Here is a 24,099-nt window from a genome sequence, read left to right on the forward strand (position 1 = left end):
GAACACTGCCAGGTCTTACATGGCTTCTTCAGCACTCTGATTTCGTTTTTGTGAAGAAAAATACTTTTGCTTTAGAGACTTCAAAAAATTCCATAAGAAAATTGTATCATTTTTGTACACTAGGTAGCTTTAAGGAAAATGGGGAGCAAGGAAAATGTTTTGGTATTCTACTGCCACTTTGTTCTTTGAAGGTCAAAGTCTTTATGTATTTCTTATATCTTTAAAACAGTTTAAGATTTCTTGAGATGTTCATTTAAGCATACAAATATTTTACATAAGTTGGGAGATAGGTCTTAAGCTTGTGAAATTCCTAACCCACCTCAGGCAAGAATCTTATCTATAAAGGTTAAGTAGAATATAAAACATTTCTGTTGAGCATTTAAATAAAACACTTATTTTAAAGGTGGGCAGGTGTTGGTCCTTTAAGAGCTTGTATTTTCTGTTTAGTTTACTGTGGAAATCTTAACGTTTTTATAAATAAGCAGAAGCAAGCAAACTTCACTGAAATCTCTTGAACCAAAGTACTACAATCAGATAAACTGTAGTCAGCTTACTTACCAAGTAATAACTACCAAATCCATGTCAGTGCAGAGTGAAACAGGTTACCAAGAAAACTCAGATGAGGGAGCAGTTGGTGGATGCAGAAACAGAAATTTCTCAAGCATTTCAAAATCAGCCAAAAGTGTATATCAGGTGAGGGCATTTTTATTTGAAGGTTTCTGTCTGTTCCTTCCGTAGCATGTTACCTCTGCTAAAAGCTCATGGAGAACTGTACTGGAGAGGTGATGAGTACTAGTGTTTCTTTCTTAATAAAATAGGACTTGTTACTGTTTTGCTGATCTTTAATAAGGATGTCAGAAAGAGCCACAGATTTTGGAAACAAAGAGAACACATCCCTGAATTGTCACTGAGGGTTGACTGTCATTTAGACTTGACTTTAAATTCCTTTCACCTAATATCCAGTCAATCATATTTTCTTTTCCTTTGATACTGGTGCTCTGAACATCATTCACAACTAAGATGTATAGGACCCTGATAATTTTTTTACAGATACAGGGACAAAGCTTCACACACCAGGAAAGAAGCTGCCCTGACAAAAGCAAGTTGGTTGTTTTTTGGTGGTTTTTTTTTTTTTTTTTTTTTTTAAATACATGTTTTTTAAAGACCTTTGGGTTTAACTGTGACAACTAAGATGCTAATTTTGGCTTCTCAGACAATAATAGATCACCCTTCAGTGCACCCTGCAAACCCTTTGTTTTCATCAGACCCACACAAGACAGAAACACAGCTCCACTCCCATGTGAAACCTGTGGTGCACCCTGAGGGAGTACATAATTGTCCTGTGCTGCACAAATGCCTTTGAATTACATATGAATGAAGATCCCAGCTCCAAGATCCAGAATGCCTGTTGCAATTTTGTTGGTTCGTAACACTAAATCTCTTTTCAAAACATTTAGATGCTAATACAGGAATTTCACGGTGAAAGATTAGTTCTGGAGTCTGACAAAAGCAGAAGAAAAACGGTGATGGCCTCAGTGATGAACTCTCTGCTGACTGTACTTCGCTTAAGTAAAAAGCAGGAAGGTATCGGGGGTTACGATACCCACGTTTCATACCTGTTTTGTTTGCCGCAATAAAGAGCCTGGGAGGGAAGGGTCAATGCAGTGCTCTCATGAAGTTCGTGGACAGATGTAAGGAAAATACCAGATGAGCTAACACCAGCCAAGGGAGCATTATTCGCTGGTGACAAATGAGTCTTGATTTTTGTATTTGTTACTGATGATTTCCTTTGTATTTACAGAGAAAGGAAATTTGATCTTAAACCTCTTTATTATTTCTTCTCAAGCGCTGAGATGAGGTTAAAGTCTCAGCTCTGAAATGGCTAGACAACCTGAAATCTTGATTGTTTTAATGATTATGATATATTCTGCACCTGAATTCAGCTGTGCTACCCTTACGTAAGCATTCTGTCTTTAATATACTATCTTCCCATTCAGCTGAGGAAGACCTTCTTTGGAGAACACAAAGAAGATTGGTTGAGGTGTTGCCTCATAAGTGCTATCTCACTGCAGAAATTTAGAGCTGAAACTCACTACCACAATCCATGATTATCCAGACTTCTCACATTCTGCAAATTGCCCAAGATCTGAAAATTGGCTAGACAAAAGATTAAAAATAGCAGGAGATTATTTAGTTCCTTGAATACATTCTTTTATTGGATCACTATCAAGGGAGTACGGCCTTTATTCTTTTCAAATATGCAAATAGTTACAAATAAAGAATTTTATTATAAAATTGATAGTTTTTAAACTAGAAGCAGGGAAAATTATTCCTATTAAAAACTCTGTTCTTCTGTTTAGGTATTTTTCCTTTCTCTAAGGTATGTGTGCAATAGAAGAAGAAGGTTCTAGTATACAGCTGTAATACCACAGTATTAGAACTGTGCAGTGGGCCTAGCTCTGGGATATACTATAAAAGGCAAATAGAAAAGTGCCAGTACCTGGCATTGGTCTGTTTAATACATTAATAAAGCTGTGTTTCTTACAACTCTGTTTGCTGCATCACTCACCATGAAAAATATAGTGCTGCATTTGTTTCAAGTTCTGCATTTATTGTGTTGATCTACACCTTCTTTATGAACAGTCAGAAGAGCAGTGAACTCTTACTCATATGAAACTACTCCCACCAAATTACTAGTTAGATGCTGTAGAGGATGTAATGTATCTTAAATGACTGATCTCTTGCTAGGCTGCAGTTGGCTCATATATGAAGACCTGAAGTCATCCCCTATCTCCATCACTTGAAAATTGGAAAATAGCTTTTCTTTTATTTTTTATTTTGATAATAATGCCTGAGAGACAAGCATCCTCTGAAATTCCAGCACTTTTTAACTGTTTAGCTACTGGGTCATTCTCAGTTGTCTAGCGGATTATTTAAAGACTCTCTGTTCATCCGCAGGTGTTGACAAGGACAGCATGTAGAACACTACTTTGTCCTGGAAGCAGTGTACTGAACACATGCAATGTCTTGGGAGAATGAGTGCTAGTAGCTAAGAATTCCTTCAACCCAGTGAATTTTCATTAGTACTCTTGTCAAAGGAAGATAGGTTTGAGTGGGAGAGGGCTTGGCTGTACAAATTCTGTGAATCAACTGTGGCTGATTAAAACCAGCAGAGGGTAAGTGAGCTTCTTTATTGACATGTTCTGTTTATGCTGCTTTGGAGGAGCACTCTGTTTGCCAAGTTTACTCACTCAAAATAATCTTTGGATAATTTCACCAGTGAGTGCTTTCAACATTCAAATTTTTGCTCTGAAAGCACAGTTCAGTATAGTGCTAATCCTTTGCTCAGTGTCCTGGGTGTTGTGGTAGCCTATGACTGACATGTAGTGACAGTCAGTTCAAGCTAGAGTTGAACCCCAATCATCCTGCTTATGGAATGGTGTTTATTTCTATCAGTAATCGATGTTTTTCTCCTAGCTATGGACCAGTTCACAATTTATTGATAGCTTTCCAAATTATTAATTGGGAAGTGGTATGTATTTGACTTTACATAGAATAGAATGGTATTTGGGACATTTTTGTTGCCCTGTCATGGAAACGCTGGAGACAAACACTGGGCCTCCTTCCCGAGGTCCACCACATTGCTTGAACAGTATTGTTGTAAAAATAGAAATATAAATTAACCTTGTTTGATGTCCGCACTCCCCCAAAGCCCCAAACCTTCACAATGTTAAAATCACTTTTGTCTCTAGTTCCTTTGATTCTGATTGCTATGGATTTAATTTTCCTTTCATTGACCCTCAATAAACATGCAGCAGTCTGGTGCATGCTACTTTCCAAGCCTCTCAAACTTCAAAAGCAGACTTACATTTTAGTTGTCACATAAACAAGAATATCCAAAATTACTTCACCTGGACTGAATGCTTTTGAAAAATGACAGTCATTGCCCTGGGGACTTGACATTGCTTTTTTTTCCCCTATAGAATAAGGTAGATCGTTGGGGAGTGGCAGTGTAGATTTCTTCATGCCGTGCTGCCACTGTGATTCAGCTGTACACTAGTGGGGACTGTGTAAGCAGATCAAGTTCTGAAGTCTAATGAGTTTTATATTGTCTCAGCAGGCTGCAAACGTGCTTACTTGTAATAGCTAAGGTGGTGGCTGCAGTGATATGGCTCCCTCCTCTAAGTTATGAAATGAAAAAATACCATGTAATTTCATATGTCATCATGGAGTGCCAGTCACCACCAGTGTGCTGTTAATCTGAGCCAAAAACATCCAAGGAGAAAGATTCTGCCTTCCTCATCCTGGTGCTCTGCGGGGGAACCCTGTTCCGAGCAGCTGGGGAGGCTCAGGTTCTTTTCTACATTCTGGCACTGGCCCAAATTGTCTCATTCCCCCCCGTCTCAAGTATATGAAAAATGATGTTGACTTTCTTCGCAAGACATTTTGAGCACCATTTTTGGAAGAGATATGGGCATTACTATCAATTCATTTTCCTAAGATTAAAATTTAAATGCTTAAGATTTTGAAACTGATTTACTTCAATACTATAAAAAGTCTAAAAGTGTTTCACATATCGATCAAGTGGATTGCTGTTGTTATCTGTTGTCGTTTCTTGAAGTGTACCAAATTAGAGTCAAAGCTTGGAATAGAGTTCCCTACTGAAGCAGAGTTGCAAGTGCAAATTACAGAAAATCACCACTAGATGGAGTCAATGATTTTCTAATTTATTCTTCATAGCTCTGGATATAATAGAGCTGCAAAATGATTATGATCACTGAGTTGTTAAGTGGAATATGATAATTTAAGTAGCTCACCTGTATCTTGTTATAATTGCATTATCTGTTCTTTAAGCTTTACTATTCTATGACTTTTCGCCTCATCTAAAAATATTTTTTTACAATTTGATGCCGAATAAAAATATTTTAATGGAATTCTTTATCAAACGTACAACATCCTGTATCAATGCTCACATTCCCTATTCAGGTCTCTAAGTTGTTCTTATGATTTCCTTCAATCCTGTCATTTCAAAGGGTAAATTCAATTCTAGTGGTTTCATCCTTTTTATTAATTATAAATTGATAAATAGGGTATATTGTCATTCTTATAGTTTTTAGTTAATGTTTAAATAAAAATACTGTTATGCACTGTTCTCAAAAGCATCTTGGAAATCATCAACAGTCATGAAGTTGTTAAAGTAAGCTGTGCTAAATCTATCAGCACAACGATTCTTCTGTCAGGATCTGCAAGATTCGCCTTAGACCAGGATTATTTTCATTTCAAGTGTCATCCAAGTGAAACTGTAATAATGCTTTTCATGATGCATTACATAGAATAGTCTAGCTTCCTTACCTGAAGATAGCTAGCTGGCCAAAAATGTCACTCATTTTCATTCCATAAAGCAGAAATTGTTTTCACCAAAGAGATACGCCAGCTTTCTTCCCATGGGCCACTACTAACATGTCACTTGTGGAGATGTGCAGAATATACAGCTGTTCTCAACTTCTTCTTTTTCTGAGATTTTGACCCCACAGGCAGACCAATTGTGGTTGTCTTTTGTACAAAACAAAAAAGGGAGAAAAGATTTCCCTTCAACAACATTGCTCTTCTTGGACTACAAGTACCAGGCAGATTTTTAGTAATTTGTTGAAGAAAACCACTTCATTTCTGGCAAAACAAACACGTGGCAGTACTTAAAAGGAACTCTTTCACTATTTAGGGAATATAATCACCAGTTCAGAACTCTTTCACCAGTGTTGGATCTCTTCTAACACAGCTTGTACCGTATTTTGCTGCTTCTGTTAATAACAGGAAAAAAAAGTAATAAAAAGAAAAATCTCACCTTACACTTAATGTTTCTGTTACTAGGCAAATTAGTTAATGCTTTCAGGATATTACTTTTACCCAGCTTCTTAGAATATTTATTTATACTAATAAAGGAATTATTTATGATACAAAAAAAAAAAAAGATAACTATTTTGGATATGTATACTACATAGTGAAAAAACCCCCCGCACAAACAGAAAGTTATTTAAATACTGTAGGAAAAACACTAAGAAAAGTACAACTTTAAATCCTATTGTTGGCTGTAACTGTACAAAATTATAACTATTTAAAGAAAGTAGATTACTTGCATCTTATTTTTAATTATCCTCATGAAAAGTGATACTGAAAAGAAATTAAGAGATTTCTGTGAATCCCTTGCTTGCTTGGTTTTCATCACCTTGTGTTTAGTGAAAAACATAAACAAAACTGATGAGGAAGAAAAGAAAAACAGACTTTTTTGAGCCAAAAGCCTGTGCTTTGTTGTATATCTAAAATCTGAGCTCTATTATTCCTGTATTATATTACTGTAGAATTCAAACAGTCATATTCAAGCCTATCCATAGGTAGGTCTTTCTATTCAGGTTGCTGAAAGCCAGACCGAGAATTTATCTAAATTCTGCTGATTATTTGTGGTCAAGTATTGTCCAAAGCACAATTATTTTGCAGACTAAATCCATGTTCTTTTAATCAACTACTGCTGCAGGGCCATAGGTTTAAAAATACACAGTACAATTACTTTCATACATAATGATGTAGCTAAGGCTTTAATAGTTTGTGGTGTCTTTTCACGTCTAAACAAGTAAATGGGTTTATGCAACAATTGTGTTGAATAAAGGTCACACACTAACAAATGAAACAGAACACATTAGAATAAGCAATTTATATCTAAGCTTAATTTTGTAAAGTTTACAAAAATTATTTTTAAACCATATGTAGGCTCAGAGTCAGCTATATTGTGTATCTGATGATATAGTCATCTCTTGGAATAGTTTGTTTCACTATCCAATTAACTTCAGAATTATACCGCATGGATTTGACGTATTTGCTTCATGCATTCATAGCTGTTATCAAGAACTTTAATGGCTTACTAACCCCCACCTATGAATAAAGGTTTTTCCTTTGTAAAACTGGAAGGATGTGGCAGAATAGAAGCAAGAAGAGTTTTTACACCTCCTCTTGTCAGTCTGAATGATTCACTAGTCATGGTAGGCTGTATGCTCTATATCAATACAATTAAATAATCAGTACCTGTAAGTTAAATCACTTCTCACACCCACTAGTAAAAATATGACAATAAAGCTATTCCCATTATAGTTTTCTTTTTTCATTGAAAGCAATTACATATAGTTTAGAGACTACAGCTACAAGACATAAAAAGATACCTAAAACTTTTTCTCTGTAGGTAATAAACTAAACAGAAGAAAAGACACATTTCTATAGAAGAACAGTATGTAATTTTTACAGGGACAAGACACTGAGAGACGGTAAAGTAGCTTTTGTTTATTTAATTGTAGGCCCTGTAATTGTCATTAGGGTCCTAGACAAACAGTATTTTTGACTTGAGAATTAACTGCATGTTGCAGTCGTTATAAAATGAACATATAAACTTTTTTTTTTTTTTTAAAGTGAAGCATTGGTTTAACACTTAAACTCATTCAGTAGGAAGGTGCTTATTCTTACTATGACATGCATGGTTAGATCTTCTGATAACCTGCATTGGGTCCTGGCAGTTCAAAAGCTCTGCTAATTCCATGTAAAACCTGTCATCCTTATATTAGATTTCCATTAGAAACACAGGTGGCAATAAAAGTTTTTTGCTACCTGCTCACAGGGTTCTTTAGATAAAATGAAGTTGTTACCAATGTGGTAGCTATAGTGCAAAAAATATCATTAGTATCTCTGAACTTGTGACTTTCTTAATCTACTCTGATGCATATCCGGGCACCATGAAAAGTCCACCTTACTGTCTTTTTAATTTGATTTTAACAGTGCCTTAAAGAAATAGTGAGAAAACAATAAAGTTAATCTCTACAGGTTTATGTTCTGCAATGATTCATCCTGTAGAGGTGGACAGGCAAACCTCGGGCTCTCTGCATCTTAGAAATGCAGATAAAAGGTAAATCCTACCTTTTGTTGTGTTTGAGCAGTGAGTACCTAAATAATGTAGCTGAGCTCTTTTTGGCACCAGCTTACAAAACAAAGCATTTCAGGGAAGCTCTAGGTACAAAATTTAGATGTTCAGTCTACACGGATAGTACAACCAAGCATTAGTATTTTGAGGCTGCACATAGCGTTCAACATGCATGAAAGGAGATTATATATATTACACATTGTCTTTTGGTAACTTAGGCGGCCATTTTAACGGCGGGAGGATAATGAAAACTTAGAAGTGATGCAACTGGCCATCGATGAAGACAGGTTAGAAGAGGAAGCATCTCAAGGTAATTTTTTGCAGGAAGGTTTCATTTTGCCTTGTAAACTCTTCTATATGCCTCTGTCACCTTGGAACTCTACCTTTTTACTATGAGAAAAAATTTTAAGTTTTCTTTAGGGAAAGAATTCAACTTTGGCCTTTTAGACTTTTTGTCCTTTTGCCAGATTTAGAAGGAGCATAAATGTCTAATTAAAAGGCAGATGAGTTTCTGGCTCAGTAAGAATTCACACTGAAGTTTCTCAAGCAGGGAAAGTAGTATATGAAGAAGTTACAGAGCAGAGCAAGAAATTTTGAGGAATTCATCTTGACAGACTCATTTTGTTGGCTTGCAGTGAAATGGACTGCAGACTTTATGTACTGAAGTTCAAAAATAAACTTAATTTGGCATTTATCCACAAAACTTAAGCACGTTACCTTTGTTTTATAGTATAATGCAACGCCATTTTAGAATGCACAATATGTCTTCACTGTTGATAGAGTCATAGGAAGGGGGGTGGCCACACTGGAGACTTTTGGGACAGACAGCGTTATTACTATTGATACATTATGGGGGATGTGCTTGCACCGCAGGAAGCTTTTTTATTTTGGCTGGACACCTAAGGCAACAGCAAAAGTTAGTGCTGCTATTGAAATTGGCACTTTTATTACAGAGTTCTCAGCTAATCTTCAACGAATAGGCAGCGTTAACATACCTGGTAGATTATTGCTGGAGAATGCCTGCAGACCAGCCAGATAGTGCAGCATTGGTCGCTCCAAGACTGCAAAATGCCCCCCCCCCGGCCGTGCCCCCTCACTTCTTCTGAAACACAATTCCCTTATGTGTCTTATGTGTCTTTTAGCAAAGTATATGAGCCAACTAGCCTGCATCCCTAGTGCCTTCGGAGAGTCTTCTAAGGGCCGAGCCATTCATACTGAAGGTATACTGAAGGCTGAAGGTCTTCAACATGCCCTTGAGGCCTTCCTAAGCCGTTAAGGTCCTGTGACATACCATGCAAATACAGGTACCTGAAGTGGCCTTTGTTCCTCGGTACATGCATGGATAGCTTGTCCTGCAGTAGAGGACGGTGCGGGGATGGTAGAAAGGAACAGAACAAGAAGGAAAATGCTGAGAATTTCTGTTCATGTCTATCCTGGTGGTATTTCAGAGTTCTCTCTGCTGAGCTTCTCACCTGTGCTTCCAGGCTGGCAGTGAGATTCACAGGAGTGTTATGTCATCTGCTGTGCACTGGCCATACTAATTGGGATAAAAGGTCTTGTGATGAGCAGACTCATGAGAAAGTGAGGGACGGCCTGGGATGCCACAGCTTAAAGCTGCTTCTGACTTTTCTTTTTTTTTTTGTGTGTGTGTGTGTAAAGTGCTTTCCCAAAATTGATCCTGATGGCTAGGCTACCCTTTGACACACCCTGGGAGAAGGCAGGAAAAAGAGATCTGCTCAGTTCATCAGCTATTACCTTGCAGAGCAGCTTATCAGCTACAAATCATACTTGAAACATGTGCAATTAATCCTAAGAAAGTCTATCGCAATTGGGTAGGGGTGTTAGAGATGAGAGATTGTTAAAACAGGTTATTTAGAAATGCTCACAAGATTTGCTGGAGCGGAGGCTTGGGGGCAGGGGCCATGCTGCCTTTTGAAGCCACGGGCTGGAGGAGGATATGAGTTGCAGGTATGGTGATCCATTCAGGTCAAGCATGTGAAAGAAGTTTGGCAGGCCCGCTGCCAGGCCTGAGCATACATTTTTTCTTTCATTTTTGACAATACGGCATTCTGCACCAACGTGGTGCATCCCCCCCAGCAGGTATGTTACAGCTGTGGCAGCGTGGGTGGTCCAGGGAACCGGTCCTAAAAACACAAAACAGGCAAGATAACGGAGTGTAATTAGTGAATTTTGTGAATGCAGTATTGCAAGCTGGACAAATGGCAGTGGGTGTCTGTTCCCTTTATGTGGGCAGATCTCTGTAATGTCCCATTTCCTGGAGTGGCTTAAATTGAACTTTGGTCTTGGGACAGTTTTTTTAAACATTTGTCGTGATTTTTCCAGTATTAGGTGTGAGCCACATTTACATCAGTATGTGACTCATCTCAACAATTAGATCCTTACTCACACAGCTTAGTGAGTGCTCTGCTTGTAATATTTAAGTCAACTATTTCCTTTCTGAGACAGAAAAAGTACTGTGAATAAATCTGCTATGCAATTTGTGATTCTGTCGTGTAGGTCTGAAGTAATTCTTCCAATTTATTTATACGTCAGGTATTTCTCCTGATGCTTGCCAAAACTCGAGGTACATCCTTATATATTTGAGCCATATTTTGTATTTATCTCTTTGCCTTTTGTTTATTCAACAGTTAATATAAGCAGAAGGATCCAAATTAAGTTTTTAGCTGGAGTGCCAACTGATTAATTTTCCTAGAGAAAGACATCAATGGTATTATATATGGTTTTAAGATGCACGGCACTGGTGATATTTATGAACACATGGTAGGTGTGCATAAATGAGTATGTTTGTGTGCATGTGAAGTGGCATTTTATTGAAGAATCTGAGGTGGGTTGTCATGGAGATTAAAAGCTTTGAAATACTATTCATTGGTATTAGTTGCGTTTGCTGGGCATAAGGATATCCGTTCTGCTACTTTGAAACTTTCATTGTAAAACCAGTTACATTTTTACCTATATTGCAAAGACTATTCTAGCAGCCTAAGCAAATAAAGACCTGATGAGCACCAGAGGAAACTTAAGGAAAATAAAATGTGGTCTATTTTTGATCAACATCACAATTCTAGTTTCTGAGCCATTAAGATGCTTGTCTTTTAAGTGTGTAGAGTTTCATGCTATTTATAAGGTGGAAGAAAACTGTCAACTCCCCCAAAGCTTCCTACCCCCTACCAAGAAAAAAATAAAGTTCTGGTCACAGGTAAATGAAAAGTTTTTCTTTAGATGGAAATGATATAGAAATGAAAGCAAAAAATATGTTTTGCTAGCATTTTCTTTTACAGTATTGTATACATTTTTCAGCTTTCTCTGTATAAAAAGGTAGGAAATTTCTGGTGCTTTTGCCTTCAGTAATTAGAATGAAAACTTATAGACAAGTTTACCTTTGAAGAGCATTGTTTTCTGGATGAGATCATTGATGTATTGCAGTTAGTATGGCTGGGTTTTTAAGCAATAAATCAATGAAAATGCTGCAACAAATGCTGCATACGTACACAACATCACATACACTCTGAATGAGTAATACAGTTTTCATAACAGACTTGAAGTGATGATTATTAACTAGAATTATATATATTTATATTTAAACTGACACTACAGAATTCTTTTGAGTCTTGACAGATATGTGGAATATTTAAATGGAGTAATTGTAGTTACCAGACCTCCTGGGATTAACCTGCTGGAAAGAAAGTGACATTTTGCAAAGAAAAAAGCGAATTTATAATGTGGAAAAAAGCTAAAAATGAGGTTATGGTGTGCCTGTTTATAACTATTCAGGAGGAAAATATGTTTACATGGAGTCACTAATACACTGTAGCGATATACTTCACCTACACTTAATTATAGAGGGGCTTCGAATATAACTTATTGGATTCATGTTTCCTGAAATAGAATAAGCCATACTGAAAGGAAACTTATCAGTTATTTTATTTATGGTGCATTCATGTTTGGGAGTTGATTCTGTGCTACTTACATTTTCATCAGGAATAACTCTGCTAAATTCAACATGCTCTATGCCAATGTAGCAAAAATACATCCAAAAGAGGACAATACCAACATCTCCCTCTGTGGCACAAACTACTTTTGGATAAATCACACCCTTTCACTTATAAGAGGGACCTATTCTTTCAGGCATACTCAGATTTTCAATTAGAGTAGTTTCTTCAATGACAAACGCTGCCTGCTGAGCTCTCCTGAACCAGAGTTGAATAGAATCACAGAATCACCACATAATTTAGGCTGGAAGAGACCTTTTGAGGTCATCTGGCCCCATTCAAAGCAAGACCTACTTAAACGGGTTGCTCAGTACCTTGCCTGATTGAGTTTTGAGTGGTGGTGATGCCACAACTTCTCTGGGAAACCTGTTCCACTGTTTGACTACGGTGAAAATATTTTTCCTAACATCTAATTGGAATTTCCCATGTTGCAGTTTTTGTCCATCACCTCTTATCCTACCATTGTGCACCCTAAAAGGAGTTTGGCTCTGTTCTTCCATACCCTCCTAGTAGGTAGTTGAAGACAGCAATAAGATCAGTAAGATCTCCCCTTTGCTTATTCTTCCTAAGAGCGAACGAACCCACTTCTTTCAGCTCCTTCTTGTACACCATGTGGCCTCGTGATTGTGGCCTGGCCCATGAAGATTGTGGTTAATTGCGAAAATCAGAACCAGAAAAATTCAGGATTAAGTGGAAAGAGGTTGTTTCAGAAGAAGGAAGTGACTAACTAGGAGAGAGATCCCTTTAGGGATTTGTGAAGACCCTTATGTCAAGCATATGTCCAATGCAACAGATAATGCCATCCACGACCTGGCAAGGAAAACTAAGCCATAAGAACCCATGAAATTACAGTTTAAGAGAAACATTACATTCATGGGTATTGAAGTAACCTTAACTCATGATCTACCTATGTACTATGATATTATCTACAGCATAAATAAAAACGAGCCATGGTATACTACAACTATACCTTCCTACATTATAGAATTTTCATTTCATCAGAACTTTTACATTATATACAAAAATTGTAATGTATTTTTCTTAATTTAACATATTTATCATATTCTCTCACCATTCTTCAACCAGTCAGGACACCATAAGTAATTTTCTTCTCCTAAATGCTCCAGGCTAATAAATGGATAATGCATCACTAAGATGAGGTGGAACTCACACATGGCCTTCCTTCTCTTTCTGTTATATGTCATTTAGCAGCTAAACCCTGAAGTTATTACCATTGCTTTTCCTGTAACTATGGTTATTAGCTAACTTCAACTGCTATTACTAGGAAAAAAAATGCTGTCACTAGTCTCTTTTAGCAGCAAAAATTTCTCCTGTTTTTCCCACAGCACAGTCATTCAGGCTTTAATGAAAACTACACTTGCCCAGAAATAGTACCTGCTGGTGTGCTCTTTGGTCTCTTTCTCCCCTTGCCCAGGCAGCAAAAGACGATAAATTGCTGTAATGAACCACACAACTTGTTAATTAAATATAAACATTTGTTTGCAAAACATTTGGCCAAGTATTTCTTGAAGGTAATCACACGCAAGTCCTATTACAGAATGATTCCTGCTTCCCTGAGAAGTAACTATGATAAATGAGTAAATAAACAAACCAAAAAACCCCCAAACCCAAACACGCAAAATTCCCTTTAAAATACTTTTTTTCTGTTCTTACACTATCTTCTATCTTCATCAGGGTAGTGTCAGCACCTTGTAGTTGTGCATTAAGCTAAGTGTATAACGAGTGGTTCATTCTCTTTCTTGGCTTCTCCTCGGGGGAGAATTAAATGTGCACGCATACATCCTGTTTTGGTGGAGTTTTATTTTTTAATTTTTTAGAAGACTTATGCAGAAGGTGCCTTAACTGCAGAAAGTTGTCAGAACAAAGGACTCAGGGGACAGACAATTACAGAGCAGAACATTATTATGTATCCTAGTAACTATTCTTTTAATCCTGTCTCAGCCTATACAAACACAAAGGGGCAGAAGGAGGAATAAAGGCCTATTTCCCTTATTTCCCGAATCTGCGTGTGATCCTACAAAGCAAGGCAAGCATTGAAATGCTTAAATGTGGGGAGCTCTGCTGGACAGTGGGATCTTCTCGGGTGCATGGAGGAAGGTAGGCAGCATCATCCCACTCGCAAGCTGTCCTAGGGGTTTTCTTTTCAGCAGCTACTCACCGTAGAGCCAAGCCATTTTGGAAAAGGAACTGTAACCTAAGTCTTTGCTATTCAAGGAGAATGTACAACCTACCAAACAAGAGGTGACATGTGTGTTTCTGAGTTCCTCTTCTTTGAGGCCACTCTGCACAGATACTAATTCTTCACTGGAGAAGAGAAGCCAGGCAAATATGGGAGTCAAAGGGTTGAAGGCTGCGTATAGGTCTGCAAAATGTCTGCCTGCCCAGCATCTATATATTAAAGAAGTTTTAATACGATTTCTGTCTTTTTTTGTATTTTTGTCTTTTGGATTGTCATAGTGAAGGAAAGGTAACATTGTAGCAAAACTAAGTAAAATCTTTAGATAAAACTTGATAGATGTATCCTCCTTTCCCCACTTCTTTCATGTTTTCCTGAATATTGGGAGAATAAAAAGACAAGGAAGAGAGGGAAATATTTGCCTAATGTGAAAGAGAGAGTTACAAAATGAGCATTCAACTTGAAGAGAATGTCAGGGAACAACAGTACCTTATACTGCACTCTGAAAAATTGTAAAAAGTACAAAGGTTCGTAACATATTGTAAAGAAAATTCTTTAGAAATTGCTCTGTTATCTTGGAGGTAACAGACACACCATATGCTGTGTCTGGCAGTTGCTATGGCAACTACTTTTAAAATTTAAGCATGGGGAAACTATTGCCTAAAATCTCCATGACTTGGGGCCAAATCTTGCATGATGCTGAGAACCAAGGGAGAGTAAAAAAAAAAAAGACATAAAGGAAATCTTAAAATATCTCTCGTTAGCTGTTGAAATTTTATCTTGAAATACTTCTTATTTGTTTCAGGAGATTGCAAGCCCCGGAGTCCTGAGAACATTGAAAAAGGGATGAATGGGATGATTGAAATATCTTCAATTTAATATTGTGCAAACTATTTGCAATGAAAAATAAGAAAAAACTATTTGTTCATAGAGACATTTTACATAAAAATTGTGTTATTTATCTGAATGTCATCTTTTTGTCACTGTTTTATGTGCTTGGGAGTTCTTGCCGAGAAGTCAAAGAATAGTAAAATTCTTGAAGGAAATAGATGGGGAAGTAATATATCTTAATAATCTGCCAGTACTTATTAAAAAATAGCATATGCAGACTTGTTTCTGTGGAAAACTAGTTTCAAGCTCTGCATAATGTTTGCACTATCCCACCGGCAGCCTGCACAATGCACTTCTGAGGCAAAAGAGGCTTAAAATATCAAATAAAGATGTTTCTAAGGAAAAATCAGTGCAAATAAAGTTAAGAAGATTTTGTTCATCTTCACCTAAAGAGGTCTATTAGACCATGGTACAGCGAATGCTGTTACAAACAAGTTCAGCACCTCAGTAACTGGATTTCTGTGACCAAGTTGCGTCACAAATTCTATCTTGCCCACATGCTTTCTACAGTGCCTGTTAGAAAAGTCTGCAAAGGTGGGACATACTTTAGCCAGAATACATCAGTAGTGTACTGTAGCTCTTAACAAAACTGCCCATACAAATTGCACAATGTGGCCTGCAGTCATCCAGTAATGGTCTGATCCAAAGTCACCAAAATTGGTGGGATTCTCTCTATAGATGTCCCCAGGCTTTGTTCAAGGCATTGTCCATGCTGCTAACCTTATATTGACACATATCAAATTAATCGTTACCAAAAATGTCTCATGTTTTGAGCACACATCATGTAATACTGACTTTTTAGAAGTAATTTTTTTTAAAAAAAATTGTATTTAAAAATCTTAGATTATAGGAGATCCTTGAAAGAAAGCTTATTTGGTCTCAAGGGTATTAATCTCATGCCGCTAGGTTACACTGGGGTAAGAACTTTCAGTAAGTTCCCCCTCCAAAATAATGTATCCTGAGAGCTATTACCCTATGATTCTGGCTCTCATAAGCTGCCGTAAAATTGCCAGTGCTATTATTCATCAGAGAAAGAGTTTCAACTTCAAACCTGGTGTAGGCACTAGTCCACTCAGGGCTCTTGGAATGAATTATTTATATTGTAAAGAAAAAGATATGTTTTAAATGAACCCTGTTCAACTACACGAACCATTATTCTGTCTTCTTCACTTTGTCTGCTACTCATTAATGAAGACACCTTAATTTAACTTCTTGAACAATTCTTTGATGGACAGCAGCAGTAGAACAGGTTAAACTGACCTGCAAGTAATGTGACATTGACTAGATTATGAAAATGGAAAATACATTCCTTATCTGAGAAATTATTAATATGTAGGGAACTGAAATGAGTAGCAGAGGTTGGAAGAAAGTGAGGAAATGGCTTTCTTTTTAGGCTACTAATCCCATTTGAGTTTTGGGCAGGCAATGGTAAAAGGATCAGGACTGTACTGAAGAAGGTTGGATTTACTCTGGCAGAACCAGCTGTTGAAATCACAGCGGGTTTCTGGACCTACTATTAAAAAGGGGTTTAGCATGCTTTGTTTTCTGCTGCTACTTCCTCTCTGGGGAAATGGTGACCAGCTCCTTCTCCTCTGTTCCCTGTAAAGTTTGGACCTGAAAGTCACTGCCCGGTCTGTGAGAAAGACAATCCCTGCTGATGGCTTCTTCCTGTCCCTGTCCTCTGGCTCTTCCCCTCTACTGTCTGGCCTTCTATAGATGTCTAATAGTTGCTTGGCAGCCCATTTCTGAAGGGGATATACATGATTGCAGCACAAATCTGACAATTCTGGATGCCATGTTAAGGTATTTGCTTGCAAAAGCCGACCTGCTGCTGAGTATACATTAAGGCACTGATGTTCACAGTATAGCTGATAGCTGGTGGAAATGAAATAATCTGTATTGACACATTTGGAAGTTTCACATCTTTTTCCACTTAACATGCTAACGTGATAATTGCTAGACTGATGATTTTTCCAGTGACACGTCTCCTTTTGTCAATATTTAGACCTGTGTATAGAAAGCTTATCTATCACACCTGGCTAATTTTCACTTAATTTAAAAATAAATGGAACATGTTTAGTTTGCAGGGTTAGCAGAACAAAAAGAGGTTTTTATAAACATTTTTCTTGAAACATTCTTTGAAGGATAGGAAAAGATAATGACAAAAAGGATACAAAATCTGGCTCAAATCAAGTTAGATTCTGTGAAACAGTCAATTATTTTAATGCTTCAATAAAACTAATTGAACATTGAAGTTGAGGCTTCATTTTGCTTACCATTTAATGCAAATGAAAACAAAACATAATGCCAAATAAAAATAGCAACAAATACCCAATAAAATCACTTAGTAGCACACTCCGGGAAACAGACAAATTTTTAGCCAAAGTGATTCTGTGTCTCACTGGACATTTGTTCATAGCGTTTAAATATTGAATCCCAGGGCTTTATCATCCAAACAATTAATTCAGCCAGGCTCCTATTGTAGCATTTGTTTGCTGTGTGTGCAATGACTTTCGCTATTAGTGATTAGGTAAGAATTTGTCAGTGAAGAAACAGAGGCAGTAGCATTTTGAGTATCCCAAAAGAACTGGAAAACTGCATTAGCCTTAGTTTTCTTTAACTTTGGTGCTTTTTGCAGGACTGATTCTCAGGAATGAGTGTGACCAGGCTGATCTGCAAGAATAGCTATCATGACCACAGGATGAATCACTTAACTGTGACTTTGAAAGGTTGAAGTCACAACATTTCTTCTACATGAAATTGTCATTCTTGCTGTAGTTCTGTTTTCACACCAGTGTCTTGCAACTGTGTTCTACCTATTGGAGTGGAAGGTTTATTCTCTTTAACAGTAGCACTTCTGTTGGGAGGAACTGTGTTCACCTACTTAAAGCTCTTATTCTACAACACTTCTTAAATAGTTTTGCTTTATTGTGGTACACACTGATATTCCAGTCACATGACAGAGAATTCAATCATGGTCAGCTTTTACTTAGTCTGAATGGTTATGAGATCATATATGTAATACAGGTGCTTCACAGGGTTTTCAGTATTATACCTATGATATATCATAACTTTCTGATGTCATTAAGTTAGTTAAGGGTTTGGGGTTTTTTCCACCTTTTGTTCAGATAATGAGAACCTGCCTTCGGGTTTTCCATTTGGAAACTTTTGTCTCACAGTCTGAAGGATGGGTAGTATTCTTGAAATATGCCACTGTGAATTTGCAACATGCACCTACACAAAAAAGAGGCATAATTCATACTTTTTTCCACCAGGTCATCATCATTCCTAATCCTTCTTTAATCATAGAATCATATCATAGAATTGTTTGGGTTGGAATGGACCTCAAAGATCATCTAGTTCCAGCCCCCCCTGCCATGGGCAGGGACACCCTCCACTAGACCAGGTTGCTCAAAGCCCCATCCAACCCGGCCTTGAACACTTCCAGGGATGGGGCATCCACAGCTTCTCTGGGCAACCTGCTCCAGTGCCTCACCACCCTCACAGTAATTCTTATTATCTAACCTAAATCTACCCTCCAGTTTAAAGTCACTACCCCTTGTCCTATCGCTACATGCCCTTGTCAACAGTCCCTCTCCAGGGTACTGGAAGGCTGCAATAAGGTCTCCCTGGAGCCTTCTCTTCTCCAGGCTGAACAATCCCAACTCAGCCTCTCTTCAGAGGAGAGGTGCTCCAGCCCTCTGATCAGCTTCACGGCCCTCCTCTGGACTCGCTCCAATAGGTCGCTGTTCATCTTGTGCTGAGGACCCCAGAGCTGGACACAGTACTCCAGGTGGTGTCTCTCCCAATACCTGCCTTTGCCTTCTAGAACTTGGGCGGTGTGGCTAGAGCACTTGCTGGTGAAGACTGAGGCACAAAATTAATTGAGTACCTCAGCCTTCTCCATATCCCAGGTAACCAGGTCTCTTGTTTCCTTTAGGAGAAGGCCCACATTTTCCCTAGTCTGCCTTTTATCACTGACATATCTATAGAAGCTTTTCTTGTTGCCCTTGATGTCCCTGGCCAGATATAATTCTGTCAGGGCTTTAGCTTTCCCAACCTGATCCCTGGCTGCTCAGACAGTTTCTCTGTGTTCCTCGCAGGCTACCTGCTCTTGCTTCCACCTCTGTAGGCTTCCTTTTTGCCTTTCAGTTTGTCCAGGAGCTCCTTGTTCCTCCATGCAGGCCTCCTGGCATTTTTGCCTGACTTCCTCTTTGTTGGGATGCATTGCTCCTGAGCTTGGAGAAGGTGACCCTTGAATACTCACCAGCTTTCTTGGGCCCCTCTTCCCTCCAGGGCTTTGTCCCATGGTACTCTACCAAGAAAACCCCTGAAGAGGCCAAAGTCTGCTCTCCTGAAGTCCAGGGTAGTGAGCTTGCTGTGAACCCTCCTTGATGCCCTAAGGATCTTGAACTCCACCATTTCATGGTCACAGCAGCCAAGGCTGCCCTTGAGCTTCACATTCTCCATCAGCCCCTCCTCGTTGGTGAGAACAGAGTTCAGCATGGCACCCCTCCTTGTTGGCTTCTCTGTCATTTGGAGAATGAAGTGTTCATCAACACATTCCAGGAACCTCCTGAATTGCTTATGCCCTGCTGTGTTGTTCCTCCAACAGAAATTGGGGTGGTTGAGGTCCCCATGAGGACTTGTGAATGTGAGGCTGCTCTTATCTGTCTACAGAGGGCCTCATCTGCTTAGTTTCCCTGGTCAAGTGGCCTGTAGCAGACCCCCACTATAATGTTCCCTGTCCCTGCCCTCCCTTTAATCCTGACCCATAAGCTCTCAGTCATCTCCTCATCCATCCCCAGGCAGAGGTCCCTGCACTCCAGCTGGTCATTGACATAGAGGGTAACAACCCCATCTCATCTCCCCTGCCTGTCCTTCCTAAAGAGCCTGTATCCTTCCATTCCAACACTCCAGTCACAGGAGCCATCCCACCACGTCTCCGTGATGCCAATGAGATCATAGCCCTGCAGGCATGTGCATGTCTTCACTCCCCTTGTTTATTCCCCATGCTACGTGTGTTGGCATAGAGGCATTTCAGTTGGGCCCCGATGGAGCTGACTGACTGGCTGGAGTGGCTGGAATTCCTTTGTGCTGCACTTCAGGTGCTCTCCTGCTGACCTGTGATCCTTCTCCCAGCTCTGGGTATCTATTGCTGGCACTGGCACCAAACTGGCAGGAGTGGGATGGATTGAGGTTCCCCTCCCCAGGCAACTTTAGTTAATTTGTTTCCAATATCACAAATACATCATCTGAAAAAAAGAACTTTCGTGTTGTACATTTTTATGAGATCCAAGAAAGAATCTTTTTCTTCATGACCACGGTCATCACAACAGCTTTGTCTTCTAGTTACATGTTTATTAATACACTTCAGCTTTTCTTTGCATTGTATAGTGCAACTTGTGCTGAAATGTGGAAAACTGCTTTCACTGCGTGTCTGACAGTGCTGGTTTGCTGAAAATTTCTGAAATTGTTTCCATGTGTCTTAGGAAAAAATCTGGTCTTTGCCATTTCACTATATTCATATTCTGTTTTAATGCCCATTTATTAGTTTTTATTTAACAGACATTATTTCACATATTACCTCTCAGTAGATCGTTTTAATTTATCCTTCAAATAGTAGTGGTTGCTATGAAATTTCTCAAATAGCTTGTCTTTGATCAGATATCAGGGATTCTGAATGCAGCTTTTACTGTTTTTTCAGTTCCATATAGTTCATCATTATTGTGCAGGCCTTTAAAATCAGAAATGTGGGTAAGTGGAAAGAAAATGTGCTTTTGCAATCAATAGTCTTGTTAGAAATATTCTGAATTATTCTGTCTTGCAAGGCTTGCAAAGGACTTTGCAAGTCTCTCTCATTCTCCTGAAAGATTGTGTTGTAGCTTTCTATAACCTGCAGACACAGCTGAATATCTGATTTCCTGAGTGGTAGTGCTTTTTTCCACAAAAATCTGGAAATATTGCCTTCATTTCTTTCAATTCTCAGACTAAGAGATGCAGATGGCTTCCCCCCCCCCCCCCCCCGAAAAAAAGAAAATTCACCCAATCCCATAAATTGGAAGTGTCAGAACATTTGTGGAATGCCAGTTACTTGAAAAGGTCAGGATTACAATAGGTTTGTACCCTTTCACAAGACAGTACTCATAAACTTCTGGAGCAATAAAACTAAACTGCAGCCCATGGATCCAACATTGTCATCTTTCAAATTTTGTCATGGTCTTGTGATATGTCGTGCATTTCTGTATGTTTCAGCTGCTAAAATTACTTGGATAGAGGGAAATCTGTGGATTTGTTTTAATAAAAATATAAATTCCTAGTCTTCATGTTTCTCAAAAAAGATTAACATATGATTTAGATTTTCACAAATGTTTTAAAAATGAAAAGTAAATAAAATTCTAAAATGTATTATTAAATGCATATTTTTAAATTATTGTGATTTTGGTCCCAAACCAAAGGACAGGGAGTGTTTTATGATGTCTGAATGTGCTTGATAATGTTGTGAACCAAGGCATGATTTTACCAAATCCATGCCATTTCTGGAACTACCAAATTTCCGTATGGGTTTGTTCTTCTGTAGGTATATTTGCACAGAAGGGGAACATTAGGACTCTGGTAGGGAAATACATAAAACCAGCAGAGACTAGCTTTGCCTTAAGACTAGACAGTGTTATAATCACCCTCCACAGCTTTGGGAAACAAGAGTCTTGGTTTTGCATTTAAATCTGTTTGGCAATATGCACTATGTCTCCCAGCCACTTGGCTATTTGCAGAATTTGCTGTATTCAGGGGGTTTGAAATACTTTAAAACAAATTGAGCTGAATGGGGATCTTAAACCATTTCCTGATTGGTGTGTCTTCTAGCCCCTAATGTGCCTTTCTAGGTCTCAGTTATTTCCTTTTCATAAAAAAATAATTGCTCTTAAAAATGTCTCGTTGGATTTCTTTTGTGAAGAGAGCTGAACCGAGGAGCTCTAGGCAGATTAGCTGGACTGCTTCGTTTAGTAGGCGCTCTGAGCTTTGAAGAATGTTTCAAAAGTATGGAATAAAGCTCTTTTTCTTCCTATTTTTACATGGGCTAACAACTTCCCAGTCTTTTAATTTGCTGTCCTGTTGCATTAGAGTTCATTATCTTTGTGTTACAGTTTAGTAATTCTGTTTGAGTCTCTATCCTTTCTCTCTTCTGAGTCCCTGCTAAAAATGGCAATACAAGTAACACAGCAGAAACTTGTATACAGACAGAAGATATAATGAGAATAGTACTTCTCGTGGGAATTAAATGCCGCATCACAGGGTTTCATTTGCAAATATCTGCAATGGAAAAGCATGTTTTAAAGTGCATTCACATTCACTGTTTGGAGTTTCTTCTCTTCTGTACTATGCTTGCACAGTTCACATAAAACAAGGGATGCAGTTTGAGGTCTGTTGAGGGTAAGATATGTAAATTTTGAGGAAACAAAGTCAGAACATGGTTTTAGGGTACAGTAAAGACAAGAATGACTTTAAACCTACAACAGAACAACAAAGCAAGTTGCAAATATTGGTCGATAATATCTTCACTTTACAAATGAGAAATTCAAAGAACGAAGACTTCAAGCGACTTATCCAATGTTATTTGGCCAGATGGTGGCAAAAGACAGGTCTTCAAATGACAGTTCCCATGTGCTGACTTCTCAGGGAGATTATCATGTTGGCTCTGAACACACCGATGATGTTCTGAGTGGAAAACCTGACCAGTCTTGTACCAGTCCAGAAGTCATCTTTCACAACATAATAAAAGGTGGGGAGAATGGATATGGATAGTTCACACATGGAACTAATTCAGTGAAATTACTAGCTATTATCATAACTATATGTAGTCATAGTTACTAACTGGCAAAAAAAAAGAGGATATATCGTGTGGAAAAAATTATAGTGGCTCTTGTATGAGATCTGTTCCCTTTGGCCTTCAAAAGATCTTCCATCAGCTCCTTTGCTTTTTTAATATGAAACTTGGGAAAAGCTTAAAATGTCAATGTAGGTATTTTTTCTTTTAATGACAAAGAATGCAAAACTTCCAGAAAGGTAATCTTGACTTTCAAAGAGATCTTGTCAGTTCTGTTGATGTAAGTATCAAAAGAAGTTAATAATTATCTGAAGAAAACACATTTCTCTTAGTTACTTTCTTTCTCACACAAAATTTTTCAGGTTAATCACAGCAGCAGATCTGCAGGGGTATGTACCGTGCACCTTCACTTTTGCAGCACATTGTCTAACTGCTACCAAGATTCACACAGGCAATTATAGCATTATACCTTCTCTGGCATGACTAAACTTATGTTTGATAGGCTGGAAAGAGAAAAACCTAGTAGTTATCTTAAATGTATATTTCTTGTACAGTATAATTATGCCAAAGGAGTGGGTTGCCTTTTTGCTATCTATAGGTCACATGTTTGGCCATGTTGTATATCATTTAAAGGGGACTACAGCAGATGTTGAAAGTAAATGGGCAACTTATGGAAAATTATGAGTGAATTTCACTTCTGTATGATTAGTGTTTATTTGAGAAAAATAAACCTCAGCATTATTATTAAATATCATGAGTTCTTCAGCCAGAACAGGCTCTATTCTGTGGTGTATTGCTCCTGATTTTGATCTGTACACCACTTCTAATGAGTGTTAACTTGTGAAGCCACTGGGGGACTTCCCAATGAGAGTTTAATTTCTAGGTGAATTGCCGTCAATATCAGTTCTGAAAATCATCAAGATGATGAAAGAAATAAAAATGTCTTACTGCAAATGAAGCAGAGATCATTCTTTCTTTTCTGTAAGGAATAAAAGAAATTCTAATACAGTAGTGCTCTTTGGATTCTCTTTAAAATTTCCTTCAGAATGCAATAGGATAATCCTGTCTACAACGTCCTTTGGCTGGGATTGTGCAGGATGATTCAGACAATGACATCCTCAATTCTGCTCAACAGGAATTATCACCAGAATAGTGCATAGCAACATTTATTCATTTATTTATTATGTTCCATTTTACAGAATTTTTTAAGGTCTTATAGCTT

Source organism: Balearica regulorum, chromosome 5 (assembly GCF_011004875.1).
Source record: "Balearica regulorum gibbericeps isolate bBalReg1 chromosome 5, bBalReg1.pri, whole genome shotgun sequence".
Lineage (NCBI taxonomy): Eukaryota > Metazoa > Chordata > Aves > Gruiformes > Gruidae > Balearica > Balearica regulorum.